At 44.4% G+C, this 22,644-nt stretch overlaps 2 long non-coding RNA genes across 2 annotated transcripts; both read left to right on the top strand.

Annotated features, from left to right (window-relative positions):
- Nucleotides 1–589: 589 nt before the first annotated feature.
- LOC120975822 (uncharacterized) lies at nt 590–1,959 on the top strand. Its single transcript, XR_005771295.3, has 3 exons — nt 590–812; nt 897–1,127; nt 1,882–1,959. It is a non-coding gene; the product is annotated as an uncharacterized lncRNA (long non-coding RNA).
- Nucleotides 1,960–2,479: 520 nt separating this feature from the next.
- On the top strand, nt 2,480–18,455 carry LOC141020993 (uncharacterized). Its single transcript, XR_012180988.1, has 3 exons — nt 2,480–3,040; nt 3,115–3,179; nt 17,824–18,455. It is a non-coding gene; the product is annotated as an uncharacterized lncRNA (long non-coding RNA).
- Nucleotides 18,456–22,644: the final 4,189 nt, after the last annotated feature.

The following is a 22,644-nucleotide window of genomic DNA, read 5'->3' as shown; positions in this document are numbered from 1 at the left end:
GACGTTATTTTAAAATAATATTTGAAATCATTTGCATATCATGATTTATTGCATTTTGGAGTTTTCTCGAATGTTCAAATATTATTTTCCACTCAAAAAACTAAATAAAGGAGAGGGGATAAGATGACTTCCTCAAAATATAAAAGAGATGGAAGTTTCATTTGAATATTAGTTGGAGTTTTTAGAACTTATTTGGTATTTATTCGATTTGCAAAAAGTGCATTAAATGCATTAGGAAAATATTTTCAAATTCTTCTATGCTTGAATAAATGTTCATTGTGCTCTAGATATTCTAAGGTAAATTTTAGAAATTATCGTGGTATTTTTAGGATTTTGTTTGGTTTCGTTTTGGCCTCGGAAAGTTTTTTTGTGAAAAAAACACGCACGCGCACCCGCACGTAGGCCCAGCCACTGCTGGCCAGAGCCGGCCCATGGCCACAGCAAGCCGCGCCAGGCCAGGAGCACCGCGGTCTGCTCCCAGCGCCCGGAGGCCACCGCCTCGCACGCCCGCCGTCGACCTCTCGCTCGCAGGCAGCTGCCGCTGCCAGATGGGGCCCGCCCGTGTCATCTCCAACCTCCCGCTCCTCCCGTTCAGATAGAGCATGCGCCCGTGCCCCGAACCCGCTGGCCGCATCCCTCTCGGGATAAGCATCATCCCGACAACTCCGCAGCCCCTCCTAGCGCCTATAAATGCCCCCGACGCCCCTCGTTCGATTCTGCCACTTTGCTCACCCCCTCGCTCAACCGAGCCACCGCCTTCGTCAGTTGGATCTCACTGGCACCGGAGGACCTCACCGTTGTTTTTGTCGCCAGTAGACCACGCCGGCCTCCACTCTCTCTATCAATCTCACTCTCTCGATCTACCGCATCTCGTTGACATGTTGCTTTGCCCCTAGGTTCGCCGGAGACGCCGCCCCGACGACCCGCGTCCTCGCCGGAGCACAGAGCCGCCGACCTTCGCTCCGTCCGTCTCGGCCACCCCGACGCACGCCGCCTCCACCACCGGACCGCCCACTCCACGTCGGTCTCGTTCGCCTTCTCCCCCGCCGTCGGAGGCCACCGCAGCCGTCGCCCCGTCCGCTGCCTAACGCGAGCGCCGCTGCCTCCTGTACGTCGTCGTCGCTACCGTAAGACGAGCCCCCTCTCGTTCGTTTATTTTTTATTTTTTTAGTATTAGATCGGTTAACCGCGGTTTTATTAAACTGCGCGGTTTAGTGAAAATAGGTATCCGGTTTTCTTCTTATTTAGCCGCGGTAGTGGTTTTATTTTACTTAGTGGTCGTTCGTCGTATAGCTGCTGGAGTGAACAGTCTTCAGCTATTAGAAATCTGCCACATGGCCAGGGACCTGGTCGCGAATAAAACTTTCACAGTCAAGTCCGTGAGTTTTCGGTTTAGCCCCTAAACTTAGATTGGCCATAACTTTTTAACCGTAGATCCAAACTCGATGAAATCAGCGGCAAATTATTCATCATGATTAGTTGTATCTAGTGATATCATATTTATAAACTTTTGTCAGATTCAAATTTGAACTTTATTCACATTTGAATTCAAACTTCAACTCGCCATATCTCCTAAACCGTAGCTCCGATTGAGTTGATTCTTTTTATCCTTTGTCACCATAGACAAATCCTATAACTTGGACCGTTGTCCCATATTTTCACCCACTTAGGATCTGTCCATGATAGTTTTACTCCTATGCCTTGTACGCACTATAGTTCACATCACAATTTTGAACCGTATGTCACATGTGTTTTGCACACAATATTTTTTTATAGTTAAGTGTGTGGTGTTTTCATTTGGATTTCCAAGTCTTTTCATGTTACATGTTATTTGGTTCTCCGAAATGATTGCTTATGTGAATGCAACGTTTGACTTTATAGATTTTCATCGGAGAGTGACGAATAGTTCTAATAAGTAAAATTCTGAGAGCGGTATAATCTTCATCAACTATTACCAGGCAAGTTCACATTTGACCATTCTTCCAATTACATATGTTTTATTTATGCACTTAGTCCTTTGCAATAGGATTGCATGGTAGGAATCTTATGATGGCTATGCGTTTACCTAGTAGTTCATTTGAGGTAGGTCTGCACCATACAACCTTGTCACCACCGTGTAAGTTTATTTCTGCCTCGCAAATTTAGACGTGGATTGGGAAGTGTTCATGGCGAGACTTGAGTGATAAAGTAGTAATTAGGACCAAGAATTAAATGAACTACCTGGGCGGAAACTTGGTTTGAATGGTGGCGAAATATAGTGGGGCACGCATGGGAAATCCATGGTGGTGCACCACTAGTGGTCCGTCCGCCCAGGTCAAAGGGATCAAAGGTGTTTACATGTCTAGAAGCTTACATGTGCAGCCACAAGACAATATGGGCTCTGGCTTATTTGAGTAGATAGTGTGACCTCTTCTGGGATAGGCTAGCAGATGTAGAATGAGTAGGTGTACCGGCCTATCCGTGGGTTAAGGGGAAATACTTTCGAAAGACTATGTCTCGGTCATCCTGTTCTCAAACGCCAGGCAGTGCGAGAACTTCAAGGGAGGCGATCGAGTCTTGTGGGGAAAAGTGCGCAAACCTCTGCAGAGTGTTAAAACCTAATCGATTAGCCATGTCCCCGGTTACGGACAACTTGAGCATCTAGTAGTGGAAATGTCGGGAGATCTCACCATCCTTAATTTAAACAGTTGGGTTTTAAAAACTTTGGGGAATGGATTGAATTGGGTTTGCCAACTCATCATATGCTATCCTGTAGTGATAGAATAATATCTTTTATTCTAGGGAAAAACTAGCTTTATGCAAAAACTAAACTTAGAGCTTTCCACCAGCCAAATTGCATGTACAAATAGGTTCATTATTCTTATTGATGTGACTTGCCAGTACATTCAAAGTACTGACCTACAGGGCTGCAACGTCTTATGTTGCAGGAATTTCTATGACGAGTAAGAGTTACGTTTTAGGGTTACGGTCTACACTCAACTTGCCGTTGGCGTTGATGGGACTCCACACCCGTTCGATTGTTTCCGCTGAGACTTATGAGGTATATATCAGTTTTACGTTATTTTTACATGTGATTGCACTTTGATATATAAATCGATGTACTGTGCGTGCCAGCATACTGATCCAGGGATGGCACAGATACACAGAGACTTGACCGTCTGAGGTTGGGTCGCTACATGGTAAGACCAAGCACATCACATAATTATTTCAGAATTGTGGAAACACTAGCACCCAAGTCACATAAAGCAAAACACTCATAATTTTTAATCTTGACTTTGATAGTAGGTTCCCATTCATCATGTAATTTTCTAGGAATTGAAATCTCTAATTCGAACTTTTCTTCCAAAGCTTTCATCATGGCATCAACTATTTGTTTAGTAAAAGCTTCATTTCATTCATAAGCATGGGGTGAATTTATCATGGATTGCAACAAAGAAATACAATCAATTAAAGAGCAATTATCATAATTAAAGTCTTTGTAATCCAAAAGAGTGGGCACATCACTAGTTAAAGTTTTGACCTCTCCAAACCCACTTTCATCAATTTTCTCAACAATATTTTCACCCTCCAAATTATCGGGACACCTTCTAACTAAAGTTGACTCTTCTTTAGTCGCTTTGTCATCAATTTAAATTTTACTAAACAAGGAATCAATAGAAGAAAAACCAATCACTTTAAGATCTTCTTCATTTTTATGAAAGCAATCACAAGAAAACGCTCTTTCTAAAAATTCTCTTTTAGCTCTAAGCATAGCGGTTCTTTTCTTACTTTCATCCATAGAACTATATAAAGCTTTAATTGATTCCTCAACCTTAGGCACAAAAAATTTCAACTTGAGATTTTCTACGTCGTGAGAAATTCTATCAATGCTTCTAGACATATCATCGATTTTATTCAACTTTTTTTCTATCATATTGTTGACAACTTTTGGAGCATTGATAAATTCTTTAATATTATTCTCAAGATCAGAGGTGTTCTTCTTATTATTGTAAGAGGGATTACCATAGAAATTACCATAATTATTAGAGAAATTTCCCGGAAAAGGCCTAGGATTAAAATTACCTCTATAAGCATTATTATTAAAACTGTTTTGCGAAACAAAATTAACATTTACGGTATCACTATTTTGCTCAATCAAAGTAGATAAAGGCACATCATTAAGATGAATAGGAGCACTTATATTAGAAACCAATTTCATAAGAGCGTCAACTTTTTCACTCAAAGAATTTATTTCTTCAACCAAAATAATCTTTTTACTAGTAGGTGCTCTTTCGGTATGCCATTGTGAATAATTTGCCATAATATTATCAAGCAATTTAGTAGTTTCACCCACAGTAATTTCCATTAAAGGACGACCCGTGGCGGAATCTAAAAGATTTCTACAAACAAAATTCAATCCCGCATAAAAATTTCGTATGATCATCCAAAGATTTAAACCATGAGTAGGGCAATTTCTTAGCACCAATTTCATTCTTTCCTAAGATTATGCAACATGTTCATGCTCAAGTTGCTTAAAATTCATGATTTGTGTTCTAAGGGAAATAACTTTTGCGGGCGGAAAATACTTAGTAATAAAAGCATCATTGCACTTATCCCAATAATCGATACTATTGCGAGGCAAAGAAGAAAACCAAAATTTTGCACGATCTCGCAAAGAAAACGGAAATAATTTCAACTTCACAATATCATTGTCCACATCTTTTTTATTTTGCATATTGCATAATTCTACGAATGTGTTAAGATGGGACACGACATCCTCATTAGGAGTACCAAAAAATTGATCTTTCATAACAAGATTCAACAAAGTGACATTAATATCACAAGACTCTGCGCTAGTGGCGGGAGGAGCAATCGGAGTGCTAATAAAATCATTATTATAGGTATTGGAAAAATCACACAACTTGGTGTTTTCTTGAGTCATCATGACTACGCAAACAAGATTGCACACAAAAACAGATCTGACGAGAAAACTGCAAACGAAAAAGAGGGCGAATAAAACGGCAATTTTTTGTGAAGTGGGGGAGATGAAAACGAGAGGCGAATGGCTGATAACCCACAAGTATAGGGGATCAATTGTAGCCTCTTTCGATAAATAAGAGTGTCGAACCCAACGAGGAGCTAAAGGTAGAACAAATATTCCCTCAAGTTCTATCGACCACCGATACAACTCTACGCACGCTTAGTGTTCACTTTACCTAAAACAAGTATGAAACTAGAAGTACTTTGTAGGTGTTGTTGGATAGGTTTGAAAGAAAATAAAGAGAGCGTAAATAAAATCTAGGGGCTGTTTAGATAAAGACGCAACTAAATTAGTTTTAGTAAAGAGCTTTTTGTCACGAGAAAGTTATTTGTCCCTAGGCAATCGATAACTAGACCGGTAATCACTATTGCAATTTTATTTGAGGGAGAGGCATAAGCTAACATACTTTATCTACTTGGATCATATGCACTTATGATTGGAACTCTAGCAAGCATCCGCAACTACTAAAGATCATTAAGGTAAAACCCAACCATAGCATTAAAGTATCAAGTCCCCTTTATCCCATACGCAAACAACCTACTTACTAGGGCATGTGCTTCTGTCACTCACGCCACCCACCATAAGCAAATCATGAACATATTGCAAACCCTACAGCGGGGATCCCTCACGCTTGCGCGACACGGAGAGCACCATAGGACAGCACCAATAATAAAACATGCAACTCAAACCAATCTTGATCATAAAATAGCCCATATGACAAAACAGTTCTACTCAAACATCATAGGATAGCCATACATCATTGGGAAATAATATATAGCGTTGAGCACCATGTTTAAGTAGAGATTAGAGCGGGTAAGAGAGAGGTTACACCGCTGCATAGAGGGGGGAGAGTTGGTGATGATGGCGGTGAAGTTGTTGGTGAAGATTGCGTTGATGATGATGGTGGCCACGGCAGCGTTCCAGCGCCACCGGAAGAGAAGGGGAGAGGGGGCCCCTTCGTCTTCTTCTTCCTTGACCTCCTCCCTAGATGGGAGAAGGGTTTTCCCTCTGGTCCTTGGCCTCCATGGCGTGGGAGGGGCGAGAGCCCCTCCGGGATTGGATCTGTCTCTCTCTGTTTCTGCGTTCTCTTCTGCTGCCCTTTCACCGTTTCTTTTATATCCGGAGATCCGTAACTCCGATTGGGTTGAATCTTTCGCCCATATTTTTCTCATAAAATTAGCTTTCTTGCGGAAAAAGAAGAGTGTTAACCGCCTTACGGGGTGCCCATGAGGGTCCAGGGCGTGCCCCCCTGCCTTGTGGCCCCCTCGGGCACCGTCTCGCGTTGATTTTACTTCCCAAAAATCATAAGTATTCCAAAATAATTCTCCGTCCGTTTTTATCCCGTTTGGACTCCGTTTGATATTGGGTTTCTGCGAAACATAAAACATGCAACAAATAGGAACTGGCACTGGGCACTGGATCAATATGTTAGTCCCAAAAAATAGTATAAAAAGTTGCCAAAAGTATATGAAAGTTGCATAATATTGGCATGGAACAATCAAAAATTATAGATACGACGGAGATGTATCAGCATCCCCAAGCTTAATTCCTACTCGTCCTCGAGTAGGTAAATGATAAAAAAGATAATTTTTGATGTGGAATGCTACCTAGCATAATCTTGATCACATATCTAATCATGGAATGAATATTAAGACACGAGTGATTCAAAGCAATAGTCTATCATTTGACATAAAAGCAATAATACTTCAAGCCTACTAATAAAGCAATCATGTCTTTTCAAAATAACATGGCCAAAGAAAGTTATCCCTACAAAATCATATAGTTTGGCTATGCTCCATCTTCACCACACAAAATATTCAAATCATGCACAACCCCGATGACAAGCCAAGCAATTGGTTCATACTTTTTAACGCGCTTCAGCTTTTTCAACCCTCACGCAATACATGAGCGCAAGCCATGGATATAGCACTATAGGTGGAATAGAATATGATGATGGGGGTTATGTGGAGAAGACAAAAGGGGAGAAAGTCTCACATCGACGCGGCTAATCAACGGGCTATGGAGATGCCCATCAATTGATGTCAATGTGAGGAGTAGGGATTACCATGCAATGGATGCACTAGAGCTATAAGTATATGAAAGCTCAAACTGAAACTAAGTGGGTGTGCATCCAACTTTCTTGCTCATGAAAACCTAGGGAATTTGAGGAAGCCCATCGTTGGAATATACAAGCCAAGTCCTATAATGAAAATTCCCACTAGTATATGAAAGTGATAACTCAAGAGACTCTCTATATGAAGAACATGGTGCTACTTTGAAGCACAAGTGTGGTAAAAGGATAGTAACATTGCCCCTTCTCTCTTTTTCTCTCTTTTTTTGTTTTTTTCTCTTTTTTTGGGCCTTCTCTTTTCTTTTGACTTTTTTTCCGTCCGGAGTCTCATCCCGACTTGTGGGGGAATCATAGTCTCCATCATCCTTTCCTCACTGGGGCAATGCTCTAATAATGATGATCATCACACTTTTATTTACTTACAACTCAATATTACAACTCGATACTAGAACAAAGATATGACTCTATATGAATGCCTCCGGCGGTGTACCGGGATGTGCAATGATCTAGCATAGCAATGACATCTAAAAACGAACAGGCCATGAAAACATCATGCTAGCTATCTTACGATCATGCAAAGCAATATGACAATAAATGCTCAAATCATGTATATGATGATGATGGAAGTTGCATGGCAATATATCTCGGAATGGCTATGGAAATGCCATAATAGGTAGGTATGGTGGCTGTTTTGAGGAAGATATAATGAGGCTTATGCGTGATAGAGTGTATCGTATCACGGGGTTTGGATGCACCGGCAAAGTTTGCACCAACTCTCGAGGTGAGAAAGGGCAATGCATGGTACCGAAGAGGCTTGCAATGATGGAAGGGTGAGAGTGCGTACAATCCATGGACTCACATTAGTCATAAAGAACTCATATACTTATTGCAAAAGTTTATTAGCCCTCGAAGCAAAGTACTACTATGCATGCCCCTTGGGGGATATATTGGTAGGAAAAGACCATCGCTCGTCCCCGACCGCCACTCATAAGGAAGACAATCAATAAATACCTCATGCTCCGACTTCGTTACATAACGGTTCACCATACGTGCATGCTACGGGAATCACAAACCTCAACACAAGTATTTCTACTAATCCACAACTACCCACTAGCATGACTCTAATATCACCATCTTTATATCGCAAAACTATTGCAAGGAATCAAACATATCATATTCAGTGATCTACAAGTTTTATGTAGGATTTTATGACTAATCATGTGAATGACCAGTTCCTGTCATCTCTCTAAATAGATATAAGTAAAGCAAGAGAGTTTAATTCTTTCTACAAAATATATGCCCACGCTCTAACAAATATAAGTGAAGCAAAAGAGCATTCTACAAATGGCGGTTTTCTATGTAAAGAGAAACAGGCAATCCAAACTTCAAATGATATAAGTGAAGCACATGAAGCATTCTATAAAGCCATACTCAAAAGATTTAAGTGAAGTGCATAGAGCATTTTATAAATAAACCAAGGACTATCTCATATCAGCATGGTGCATAAAAAAAGTGAAAACTAAATGCAAAAGACGCTCCAAGATTTGCACATATCGCATGAACGAAACGAATCCGAAAACATACCGATATTTGTTGAAGAAAGAGGGGATGCCTTCCGGGGCATCCCCAAGCTTAGACGCTTGAGTATCCTTGAATATTTACTTGGGGTGCCTCGGGAATCCCCAAGCTTGAGCTCTTGCCTCTCTTCCTTCTCCTCACATCGAGACCTTCTCGATCATCGAACACTTCATCCACACAAAACTTCAACAGAAAACTCGGTAAGATCTATTAGTATAATAAAGCAAATCACTACTCTGAGTACTGTTGCAAACCAATTCATATTTTTTTTGCATTGTGTCTACTGTAGTATAACTTTTTCATGGCTTAATCCACTGATATAAATCGATAGTTTCATCAAAACAAGCAAACTATCCATCAAAAACAGAATCTGTCTAAAACAGAACTGTCTGTAATAATCTGAACATTCACCATACTTCTGATACTTGAAAAATTCTTCCAAAATTAGGAAAAATAAAACATTTGTATAGAAAGACAGTGCAAAAAGAATCAGAACCATTTGACATTCCAGTAAAAAAATTAAAATCGCGCACTACAGCCAAAGTTTCTGTCCTGCACCGCACAAACCAAGATGCATTGTAAACATCCTAAAGGCAAACCTTGGCACATTATTTTTATTTCTAAACTTTATAAGAGCACAAAACAGAAATAAATGACTCTCTAAAACTTCCGGGTTGTCTCCCTGGCAGCGCTTTCTTTAAAGCCATTAAGCTAGGCATATAGTGCTCAAGTAGTGAATTCACCCGGATCCCAAGGTATATCAAAGCCAATTTTAATTAGCAATGATTTGGCATTTAGTAGTGAGCACAAGGCAACATATATCAAGCAATGACGAAGTCTAACTCTCTTCCTATGCATCGGCATGTCATAAAAGAACAATTCATGCACACCTAGTAAAGGCCAATGCATAGTATAAACAGTTTCTTGCAATTTTATCTTGTTGGAAACATAGAGAGGTGGAGATATAGTTCCTCTCTCATAATAATTGCAAGTAGGAGCAGCAAGCACATGCATATTATATTCATCAAAATCATCATGCGCAACGGTAAAAGTCAACCCATCAATATAGTCCTTAATAAGGGCAAACTTCTCCGATATAGTGTAGTCGGGAGAATTCAAAAAGATAATAGGACTATCATGCGTGGGTGCAATAGCAACAATTTCATGATTAATATAAGGAACTATAGCAAGTTCATATCCATAAGCATAATTCATATTGGCATCTTGGCCACAAGCATAGCAAGCATCATCAAAAAGGGATATTTCAAGAGAATCAACGGGATCATAATAGTCATCATAGCAATCATCCTTCGGTAAGCACGAAGGGAAATTAAACAATGTATGAGTTGAAGAGTTACTCTCATTAGAAGGTGGGCACGGGTAGCTAATCCGCTCTTCCTCCTTTTGTTCTTCGCTCTCCTCATCATCTTTTTCATCCAATGAGCTCACAGTTTCATCAATTTCTTCTTCCATAGACTCCTGCAAAATATTAGTCTCTTCTTGGACAGCGGAGTAGTCCTCAATATATGGTTCAACATAGGCATTAGAAGCATAATTATCATAGCAATATTTAAGTATGGCAAAATTTTCAGGTCTATAAACAGCATCATAAAGATTTTCAAACTCTTTGAACATAGATTCAATTTCATAAGCACCCATAAAAGCAACAAATTCTTCTATTTGTTCCACATCATAGTAATCATATATACCTCTAGCATAAGAAGCCAAGGTTTCATTATCATTAAATTTGCATGAAAAGGGAAGGTGTGGAGAATTCATCCTAGAGCAACAAGTATAATCATATCTCAAGCATAGTTGCCTAGCATACCACTTCAACATATGAATTTGATCCCATAATAGTTTCCCTTTTTGAGTCAAGCGATAATCCCTAAAGTATTTGCATTGATCCAACGTGTCTCCCATTACATAGTTGAATGGGGTTTTATCGAGATTATCAAAGTAGTACATAATATCTTTCACATAACCAGCATCGAGGGTTTTAGGAGGTTTCCCATCTCCATGAGTAGCAAGTACATCTAATTTTTTTGGTATTTCGTGTTCCATATCCATAACTAAAGATAAAGAACAACTAAGAACAGCAAATAAAAATTACTTAGTGATAAAGCAAACAAGCACACACGAGAATATTCACCCCACGCTATTGCTCCCCGGCAACGGCGCCAGAAAAAGGTCTTGATAACCCACAAGTATAGGGGATCAATTGTAGCCTCTTTAAATAAGTAAGAGTGTCGAACCCAACGAGGAGCTAAAGGTAGAACAAATATTCCCTCAAGTTCTATCGACCACCGATACAACTCTACGCACGCTTAGTGTTCACTTTACCTAAAACAAGTATGAAACTAGAAGTACTTTGTAGGTGTTGTTGGATAGGTTTGCAAGAAAATAAAGAGAGCGTAAATAAAAGCTAGGGGTTGTTTAGATAAAGACGCAACTAAATTAGTTTTAGTAGAGAGCTTTTTGTCACGAGAAAGTTATTTGTCCCTAGGCAATCGATAACTAGACCGGTAATCACTATTGCAATTTTATTTGAGGGAGAGGCATAAGCTAACATACTTTCTCTACTTGGATCATATGCACTTATGATTGGAACTCTAGCAAGCATCCGCAACTACTAAAGATCATTAAGGTAAAACCCAACCATAGCATTAAAGTATCAAGTCCCCTTTATCCCATACGCAAACAACCTACTTACTCGGGCATGTGCTTCTGTCACTCACGCCACCCACCATAAGCAAATCATGAACATATTGCAAACCCTACAGCGGGGATCCCTCACGCTTGCGCGACACGGAGAGCACCATAGGACAGCACCAATAATAAAACACGCAACTCAAACCAATCTTGATCATAAAATAGCCCATATGACAAAACAGTTCTACTCAAACATCATAGGATAGCCATACATCATTGGGAAATAATATATAGCGTTGAGCACCATGTTTAAGTAGAGATTAGAGCGGGTAAGAGAGAGGTTACACCGCTGCATAGAGGGGGGAGAGTTGGTGATGATGGCGGTGAAGTTGTTGGTGAAGATTGCGTTGATGATGATGGTGGCCACGGCAGCGTTCCAGCGCCACCGGAAGAGAAGGGGAGAGGGGGCCCCTTCGTCTTCTTCTTCCTTGACCTCCTCCCTAGATGGGAGAAGGGTTTCCCCTCTGGTCCTTGGCCTCCATGGCGTGGGAGGGGCGAGAGCCCCTCCGGGATTGGATCTGTCTCTCTCTGTTTCTGCGTTCTCTTCTGCTGCCCTTTCACCGTTTCTTTTATATCCGGAGATCCGTAACTCCGATTGGGTTGAATCTTTCGCCCATATTTTTCTCATAAAATTAGCTTTCTTGTGGCAAAAGAAGAGCGTCAATCGCCTTACGGGGTGCCCACGAGGGTCCAGGGCGCGCCTGCCCCCCTGGGGCGCGCCCCCCTGCCTCGTGGCCCCCTCGGGCACCGTCTCGCGTTGATTTTACTTCCCAAAAATCATAAATATTCCAAAATAATTCTCCGTTCGTTTTTATCCCGCTTGGACTCCGTTTGATATTGGGTTTCTGCGAAACATAAAACATGCAACAAATAGGAACTGGCACTGGGCACTGGATCAATATGTTAGTCCCAAAAAATAGTATAAAAAGTTGCCAAAAGTATATGAAAGTTGCATAATATTTGCATGGAACAATCAAAAATTATAGATACGACGGAGACGTATCAATGGCAAATAATGTAAATTGCAAGGAGATGAGATTTGTGATTAGGAACTTGATAGATGATGATGTCTCCCCGACAACGGCGCCAGAAATCCTTTCTTGATGGCTCGTGTCCGCCTCAGTATTTTGCCCGAAGAGGAAGGGATGATGCAGCATAGCTACGGTAGGTATTTCCCTCAGTGATGGGACCAAGGTTATCGAACTAGTAGGAGAACCACACAACACTATGTAAACGGTACCTGCACATAAAGCACAAATACTTGCAACCCAACGCGTAAGAGGGGTTGTCAATCCCTCCCGGGTAAAAGATAGATTGGTTTGTAGTAGATTGGATAAATAGATCTCGCGGAAACGCAAAATAAAATGAATAACAAAAAATTACAGCAAGGTATTTTTGGGTTTTTGGAATAACAAATCTGAAAATAAAAGAGGCAAATAACAGATTAGAAAGCAAATATGATAAAGAATATACCCGGGGACCGTAGACTTCACTAGTGGCTTCTCTCGAGAAAAATAGCATACGGCGGGTAAACAAATTACTGTTGGGAAATTGATAGAACTTCAAATTATTATGACGATATCTAGGCAATGATCATTATATAGGCATCATGTCCAAGATTAGTAGACCGACTCCTGCCTGCATCTACTACTATTACTCCACACATCGACCGCTATCCAGCATGCATCTAGTGTATTAAGTTCATGGAAAAACGGAGTAATGCAATAAGAACGATGACATGATGTAGACAAGATCTATTCATGTAGGAATAGACCCCCATCTTGTTATCCTTAATAGCAACGATACATACGTGTCATGTCCCCTTCTATCACTCGGATTGAGCACCGTAAGATCAAACCCATCACAAAGCACCTCTTCCCATGGCAAGAAAAAACGATCTGGTTGGCCTAACTAGACCAAAGATTTAAAGAAGAAATACAAGGCTATAAGCAATCATGCATATAATATATCAAAACTCAAATAAATTTCATGGATAAAAATAGATCTGATCATAAACTCAAAGTTCATCGGATCCCAGCAAACACCTCGCAAAAAGAGTTACATCAAGTAGATCTCCAAGAGACCATTGTATTATGAATCAAAAGAGAGAGAGAGAGAGAGAGAGAGAGAGAGAGAGAGAGAGAGAGATAAAGCCATCTAGCTACTGCCTATGGACCCGTAGGTCTACAATGAACTACTCACGCATCATCGGAGAGGCACCAATGAGGATGATGAACCCCTCCATTATGGTCTCTAGATTGGATCTCATGGTTCTGGAACTTGTGGCGGCTAGAATTGTGTTTCGTCGACTCCCCTAGGGTTTTTGGATTTTCGGGGTATTTATAGAGCAAAGAGGCGGTGCGGGAGGCCACCGAGGTGGGCACAACCCACCAGGGTGCGCCTGGGCCCCCAGGCGTGCCCAGGTGGGTTGTGCCCCCCTCGGGGCACCCCTCTGGTACTTCTTTGGCCCAAGTTGTTCCTTCTGGTCCAGAAAAAATCTCCAAAAAGTTTCGCTGCATTTGGACTCCGTTTGGTATTGATTTTCTGCGAAATAAAAAAACAAGCGAAAAACAGCAACTGGCACTAGGCACTATGTCAATAGGTTAGTCCCAAAAAATGATATAAAGTTGTTATAAAATGATTGTAAAACATCCAAGAATGATGATATAACATCATGGAACAAGCAAAAATTATAGATACGTTGGAGACGTATCACGCGAGGAGGCAACAAAACACATGGAATAAGCGGTAGTAGTCACGGAGCTGGACCAACGGCAGTACCGCATGAGCGGTACTACCGCTGCCTCAGGACAAGTGCTCAGAAGAACAGGGGATGAACTCCACAGATGCGGGAATGGAAGTGGGTGCAAATGAAGATGTGTGATACATCTCCAACGTATCCATAGTTTTTGATTGTTCCATGCTATTAAAGTATCATTCTTGGATGTTTTATACTCATTTACTAGCAACTTTATATCAGTTGTTGGGACTAACCTATTGACATGGTGCCCAGTGCCAGTTGCTGTTTTTTACTTCATAGAAAATCAATACCAAATGGAGTCCAAATGCAACAAAACTTTTTGAAGATTTTTTCTGCCTAGAAGAGACCCAGGAGGCCAAGGAAGTGCACCGGAGGAGGCCCATCGGGCTGTGACGCCCGGATAATTAAGCTACAGTAAAACTCTGCTAATGATGCCACATCACCTCCGTTACTGTTGCTAATTCCTCGTTAGTTCAAAAACCGATTCAAAATTCAAATTCCAAATATGGCATACAACAAAAGTTTTCAAACATTAAAACAAAATGTTCGGTTAGTGCCAGATATTACGTAGGTAATTGTTGTGAAGGAAACTCGTTTTTAGAAAATGCTAAAAGGCTCTAAAATAAAAAGAACAGAAAAGGGAAATAAATAAAAGAAAACAAAACAAAACTAACAGAAAACAAAAAGGAGAAAGCCCCCCCCCCCGGCCCCTTGGGCTTCGGCCCAGCAGGCCACGGCCCAGCTGCCGGCCGGCCAAGCCCACCCTCACTCCCCATAACCTCCCACTCCCCCATGTCCAACCCTAGCCACCACCCACTTCCCCCACTCCCCCTCGTCAGCCCCCACCTCCCGATCCGATCTGGATCGGGGAAGGGATCGAACCGCCCCGACCCCGTCGACCAACCCCGCCGCCTCGACACCACCCGCCGCCCGACGCCGTCCGTCGCCGCCCGGAGCACGACCTTGCCGGCACCTCCTCCCTGCTGGCCTGCTTCCTTCTTCGCCGTCGTCTCCGACTTCCTCCTCACGCACCGTTGCCCCATTCCCTACGACACCCAGTGAGGCCCCCCTCCTCTCTCTCCCTCGCATGTGCTCGTCCCCTCCCCTGCTCGCCGCTCGGGGCCGCACCCCGCGCCATGCCCTGACCCTGCATCGCCGCGCGCTGCCCCGCCCGGCGTGCCCCCGCTTGCGCGCGCCCGAGCCTCGCCTCGCTCTGCCGCTCCACTCGCCGCGGCCTCGTCCCACGCATGCGCGCGCCAGCGCCCGTCCGGCCCGCGCTACAGCGCCAAATGCTGGTTGTTGCCGCTGTCATCGCTATTCTGTAGCTGCTATTGCCGCTCCATTACCACTGCCGCTCCCCGCGCTCGCCCGCGCCTACCCACGCCTCTCCTCGCGCGCGCCCCTGCGGCCTCGTTCCACCGCCCCGTGCCAGCCACGCCCCCTCGTCGCGCCACTCCGGCGCCCTGCGGTCGCCTTCGCCCCCCCCTCGCGACCGCTCCGCCTCCAGCCGCCGCGGCCACTACCCGGTTGGCCCACGCCTGTCGCCGCCCACTAGCGTGCGCCCCTGCGGGCTGGCTCCCGTCGCCCGCTACGCCCGCCCGACCCGCATAGGCCACAGGGGCCTATGACAGCTAGGCCCCGCCCCCCTGTGACAATGACTGGTGGGCCAAGCCCAGAACGTTTTAAAATAAAAATGAATTAATAAAATTTATAATTAGTGAATTAATTAAGTTAATTAATCCTATTTAATTAATCTGATTAACTTGTTAGTTTAATTAAACAGTAATTAGTTTAGCTAAACCCTAATTAACCTAAACAGAGTATGACAGGTGGGTCCCACTGGACCCACACGTCAGTTTGACCAGTCAACACCTCTGTTAACTGCTGACGTCATGATGACGTCAGCATGCACTATTCTGGATAATGTTGAACTAAACTAATTAAATAAATTCTAAATTTGATTTAAAACTTTAGAAAATCATATAAAATAAACTGTAGCTCAGATGAAAATACTTTCTACATGAAAGTTGCTCAGAACGACGAGGCAAATCCGGATACGGAGCCCGTTCGTCCGCCACACATCCCTAGCATAGCAAACACACAACTTTTCCCCTCCGGTTCATCTGTCCGAAAACGCGAAACACCGGGGATACTTTCCCGGATGTTTCCCCCCTTCGCCGTATCACCTCCTACCGCGTTAGGGCACACCTAGCACCGCTCATTGTCATGTCATGCATCGGCATGCATATGTTTGCATTATATTTATTGTTTCTTCCCCCTCTTCTCTCGCTAGACACCGAGACTGACGCCGCTGCTGCTAACCAGTACGACTACGGTGTTGACGACCCCTTCTTGCCAGAGCAACCAGGCAAGCCCCCCCTTGATCACCAGATATCGCCTATTCCTTCTCTCTACTGCTTGCATTAGAGTAGTGTAGCATGTTACTGCTTTCGGTTAATCCTATTCTGCTGCATAGCCTGTCATTGTTGCTACAGTTGTTACCCTTACCTGCAATCCTAAATGCTTAGTATAGGATGCTAGTATTCCATCAGTGGCCCTACACTCTTGTTCGTCTGCCATGCTATACTACTGGGCCGTGATCACTTCAGGAGGTGATCACGGGCATATGCTATATACTTTATACTGTTACATTACTTATGATACTGTTCGGAGATGGGGGGCTGAAGGGGCAGGTGGCTCCATCCCGGTAGAGGTGGGCCTGGGTTCCCGACGGCCCCCGACTGTCACTTTGTGGTGGAGCGACAGGGCAGGTTGAGACCACCTAGGAGAGAGGTGGGCTTGGCCCTGGTCGGCGTTCGCGGATACTTCAATTAACACGCTTAACGAGATCTTGGTATTTGATCTGAGCCTGGCCACTGGCCTATACGCACTAACCAACTACGCGGGAACAGTTATGAGCACTCGACGTCGCGGTATCAGCTGAAGCCTTCTTGACGTCAGCGACTAAGCGGCGCGCGCCGGATTGGACTGGAACACCTGCTCTTGTAGTAGGGAGGCTAGGTCTGCTTACCGGCCGCGTACGCAATGTGCAGGTGTGCAATGGGCGATGGGCCCAGACCCCTGCGCGCATAGGATTTAGACCGGCGTGCTGACCTCTCTGTTGTGCCTAGGTGGGGCTGCGACGTGTTGATCTTCCGAGGCCGGGCATGACCCAGGAAAGTGTGTCCGGGCAAATGGGATCGAGCGTGTTGGGTAATGTGGTGCACCCCTGCAGGAAAGTTTATCTATTCGAATAGCCGTGTCCCTCGGTAAATGGACGACCCAGAGTTGTACCTTGACCTTATGCCAACTAGAACCAGATACTTAATAAAACACACCCTTCCAAGTTCCAGATAGAACCCGGTGATCACTCTCTAACAGGGCGATGAGGAGAGGATCGCCGGGTAGGATTATGCTATGTGATGCTACTTGGTAAACTTACCATCTACTCTCTTCTACATGCTGCAAGATGGAGGCTGCCAGAAGCATAGTCTTCGACAGGACTAGCTATCCCCCTCTTATTCTGGCATTCTGCAGTTCAGTCCATCGATATTGCCCCTTTACACAGATACCCATGCATATGTAGTGTAGATCCTTGCTTGCGAGTACTTTGGATGAGTACTCACGGTTGCTTTTCTCCCTCTTTTCCCCCTTTCCATTCTACCTGGTTGTCGCAACCAGATGCTGGAGCCCAGGAGCTTGACGCCACCGTCGACGACGACTCCTACTACACCGGAGGTGCCTACTACTACGTGCAGGCCGCTGACGACGACCAGGAGTAGTTTAGGAGGATCCCAGGCAGGAGGCCTGCGCCTCTTTCGATCTGTATCCCAGTTTGTGCTAGCCTTCTTAAGGCAAACTTGTTTAACTTGTGTCTGTACTCATATATTGTTGCTTCCGCTGACTCGTCTATGATCGAGCACTTGTATTCGAGCCCTCGAGGCCCCTGGCTTGTATTATGATGCTTGTATGACTTATTTATGTTTTTAGAGTTGTGTTGTGATACCTTCCCGTGAGTCCCTGCTCTTGATCGTACACGTTTGCGTGTATGATTAGTGTACGATTGAATCGGGGGCGTCACACGGGCCCACTAGGCACCAGGGCGCGCCAGAGGCCCCAAGCGCGCCTTGGTGGGTAGTGGGGCCCACGGGAAGCTTCTCCACCGACCTTCAGCTCTATAAATACTAAAATCCCAAAAACCCTAGGGGAGTCGACGAAACACAATTCCAGCTGCCGCAAGTTCCAGAACCACGAGATCCAATCTAGAGGCCTTTTCCGGCACTCTGCCGGAGGGGGCAACGATCACGGAGGGGTTCTTCATCATCACCCTTGCCCCTCCGATGATGTGTGAGTAGTTTACCACAGACCTACGGGTCCGTAGGTAGTAGCTAGATGGCTTCTTCTCTCTTTTTGATCATCAATACAATGTTCTCCTCGATGTTCTTAGAGATCTATTCGATGTAATGACTTTTTGCGGTGTGTTTGTTGGGATCCGATGAATTGTGATTTATGATCATATCTATCCATGAATATTATTTGAGTCTTTGTTGAACTCGTTTATGCATGATCTTTATAGCCTCGTATTTCTTCTTCAAAACTTTGGTTTGGTTTGGCCAACTAGATTTATTTTTCTTGCAATGGGAAGAGGTGCTTTGTGATGGGTTCGATCTTGCAGTGCTCAATCTCAGTGACAGAAAGAGACATGACATGCATGTATCGTTGTTGTTAAGGATAAAAAGATGGGGTCTATTCCTACATGAATAGATCTTGTCTACATCATGTCATCATTCTTGTTGCCTTACTCCGTTTCTCCGTGAACTTAATACACTAGATGCATGCTGGATAGCGGTCGATGTGTGGAGTAATAGTAGTAGATGCAAGCACGAGTCGGTCTACTAATCTTGGACGTGATGCCTATATACATGATCATTGCCTTGGATTCGTCATAATTATTTGTTTTCTGTCAATTGCCCAACAGTAATTTCTTTACCCACCGTATGCTATTTTCTCGAGAGAAGCCTCTAGTGAAATCTACGGCCCCCGGGGTCTATTTCCTATCATATTATTTTCAAATCTATTTATCCAAAAAACCAAAAAATACCTTGCTGCACTTTTTGTTTATTTATTTTATTTAGTGTTTTTGCTAGATCTATTTATCAATTCTCATACAATTTAATCTATTTCAATACTGAGGAGGGATTGACAACCCCTCTTACGCATTGGGTTGCAAGTTTTTATTGTTTGTCTGCAGGTGCTATTTACATTGTGTTGCTTGGTTCTCCTAATGGATTGCTAACCTTGGTTTCATAACTGAGGAAAATACTTACCGTTGTTGTGCTACATCATCCCCTCCTCTTCGGGGAATTACCAACGCAGATACAAGCAATCAATGTGTATGTGATGATTCCACCCACTTTTCCGATGCAGAGCCCCTCTTAATAGTATGATTTTCCTACGACTCAAGTCCACTGAAAAAGAAACGCAGCTAAAATAACCATCTTCACTCTATATCTCCGAGGGGCTCGAATCGCCTTGTGTCATATGATAGATTATCTGAAATGCTCAATGGACACGATTAGTCCGCAAATGCATTGTCACCAATCACCAAAACCACTAAGGGGTAAATATGCCCTAACACTCCCGGATTTCAAAAAGTTTGCTCCGCCGAGGCGGAGGCCCGGAGGAGGCAATGAGCAATGCTCATGACGCTCCGCCAGTGGGTGCACGAAGAAGACCTCAACAGTCCCACGTTTTGAGTGCAACTTTATCTTTTTGTAAGGGTGTGTCTGTAAGGACATGTGATACTTAATATGGCCATAGGACATCTCCAACGCCGACCATCAAACCACCCGCAACCGTCTGGACTGAGCAATCCAGACGTGTTTTGCCATCCAATGTGGTCTTGCATCGGTCCGTTCAATGGTCCGGACCCACTTTTTCCCGCAAACAGGAGGTAAATGGGGCGGCTTTGCGGGCATCCGAACCGGTGCCACGCGTGTGTCCGACTAACCTGGCCCACCAAACAATCGCACCCACCTCTCCCGCACTTTCTCTCAGGTGCACGTGTTCCATTAATGTCGGCCCAGAGCACGCAGCAGTCGACACTGATGTCGTGTGATGTGATCAAACGGGAGGGTGGCACGGACCAATGCGAGCTCTCGGGAGCCGCCTCTTCAATGCGGATGCAGATTCCCCAGGAACCAACTCCGGTCGCTGCGATGCATTGAAGTGGCTGACTGTCCGTTCGCATGGCCTGGCCGAGGCTATATAAGTTGTGCTCAGGTGTCGTTTACATCGCACTCACCGCATCACTTCGCACCTCCATCCGTCACCTTACCTCTCCTCTACAACTCCGGTGATGGGAAAATCAAGGTCCTCGGTGGTCACAGGCGGCGGCTCTGGAACGTGCTCCGGTGGTTCGTGGCGACGCCGCCCTCTCACTCTGGGGTCGTCGTCCTCATCAGTGGACGGCTCATCGGTGAAGGAGGAGATCATCATCTCCTTTGGCGACAAGGACGACCAGCCGCCGCAGTACCAGTCGGCAATGTAGGACCCGATGTACGTCGTGACTAATGGAGAGTATGAGCAATAGATGGAGGTCCTCCGTCCTCCACATCAACGGTCCGGCAGCGCCACCAGAGACAATGCTCCACTCAAGCCGGAGCCTCCGTCCCCTCCCCGCTCTCCTCCGCACAACATGGCATCCAAATCATACGCCGCGTCAAGGATGAGTGGCTCTCGGCGCCGCCCCTACGCGTGAAGGAGGAGCGACACTCTGATGAGTGTTATTTTTACACTCCTCTAACCTGAGTTTAAACCAATATATTTTATTAAAACCGATATATTCGCTGTGATATTGCCACTAATGACTAATGAATGCATAGGATTCAAAATATCCTTTTTTATTTTGTTTCCACGGGAAATGGGCTATTTATGGACGAAATCAAGCATATATGGAAATGAGTAAAGTGGAGATAGAGGAGATCAAGTGGGAGGCACACCAGAGTAAACAGGGCAAAAGACGACATTTCATACGACCGCGCCCGCTCGTATGAGCGGCCGTCTGGCATGGAAACCGAGGCTCCTCGCCCACCTAAACAACCTTTATAAAGGGGCCGACACCAAATGGATAAGAGAACATCGCAAAACAAGCCAGTCTTTGTCATTACCACCATAGCCATCTCCATCAACCCTAGCCGCCATTTCCCATCTCCATAGCCACAATCTTCACCACCACCATAGTTCTCAGCAATCTAGTCATACTTGTAATCGTGTATCACACAGAGCATCCATTGTAAGACATATTATCAATCAATCAATATTCATGATGTGTTATTTGTGTGATCTGATCACCATGTTTGAGTAGTTCGTTAACGTCATGGGTAGAGGCAAGAGCCTTGCAACCTGATGTATTTGTTGGAGGGATCAATGGAAGGACTTTGAATTAACGTCTCGTATATGTAAAGTAAAATTGTTCTGTAGTTGTCTTTTGTCTCGTTCGCGTTCTTCATCCCTGCAGTTGCAGATACCCAGGATCATGGAGAACGAGTCACGAAGAGGATAAGGGCGGGGAGACCGTGAAGTGTTATTCTGAACACCAGTGACAAAAAAGTTTAGTGCGTTAGCACGGATCCTATCCTTGGGGATTCAAGAGTTGTAGTCATTAAACGCCTAATGCTTGTGTCTGATTATTGCAATCTTAATAATTGAGGCAACCCCGCGTGACGGATAGGGCCTTCGGTTGGACAACTAACTCTTGATGCAGGACGCATGTCGGTCAAGACGTAATTTTGACACATCCTCACTTTGATACGTAACAAGCACATCTTGATGGATGACTTCCAGAGCACAAATTAAGATCATATTTGGTCCCGACAAAAATATATGGTTGTAAGTATAAGTCCTCATACCCATGCCTATTTTTATTATAAGTGTTTTATCAGTGTCAGCTTGATTTACGATCTGGTCAAAAACAAAGTTTGTTTGAGACCTTAGCTTAAAGGGCATCGTCCTCTTGTAGGTTCGATAACTCAGGGTCACCTCTGGGAAAAAGGCGAGAATCCTTTCTGCTCCATTTTCGGATCACCAAAGAAAGTAATCACGCTCATCGTCGCCCCGACGCGTCAAGGTGGAGCAGCCTTCCCATGCGATTGTCGCGAAGGTGCGCGGTCGCATTCGCCACTACCTCGGCGGCGGCGGCGGCTCGTCCTCCTGGAGTGCCCTAACGGCGAAGAAGTACGCCGACAGGGAGCGGCGCCAGTGGGACAGACGCAATGCGGCGCGCTCTTCAAAATTCGCAAATTCTGACGTCCCGCCGCCACATATCGCGGCGGACCCGGATCTGGCCATGGCCTATGCCCCTGGACCGCTCCAAGACGACAGTGGATATGAGCAAGTGTCATCTCCGCTACCTCGGCGAGGAGATAAGCAAGTATGGCCAGGAGTGGTCTCTCCGCGAGTCTGCCGCCATCGCCGCCTCCTCCAAGACCCGCCGCCCTCTCC

This window comes from Aegilops tauschii, chromosome 3 (genome assembly GCF_002575655.3).
Source record: "Aegilops tauschii subsp. strangulata cultivar AL8/78 chromosome 3, Aet v6.0, whole genome shotgun sequence".
Classification (NCBI taxonomy): Eukaryota; Viridiplantae; Streptophyta; class Magnoliopsida; order Poales; family Poaceae; genus Aegilops; species Aegilops tauschii.
The sequence above is the reverse complement of the archived record's forward strand: the minus strand, read 5'-3'. Positions and strand labels throughout refer to the sequence as shown.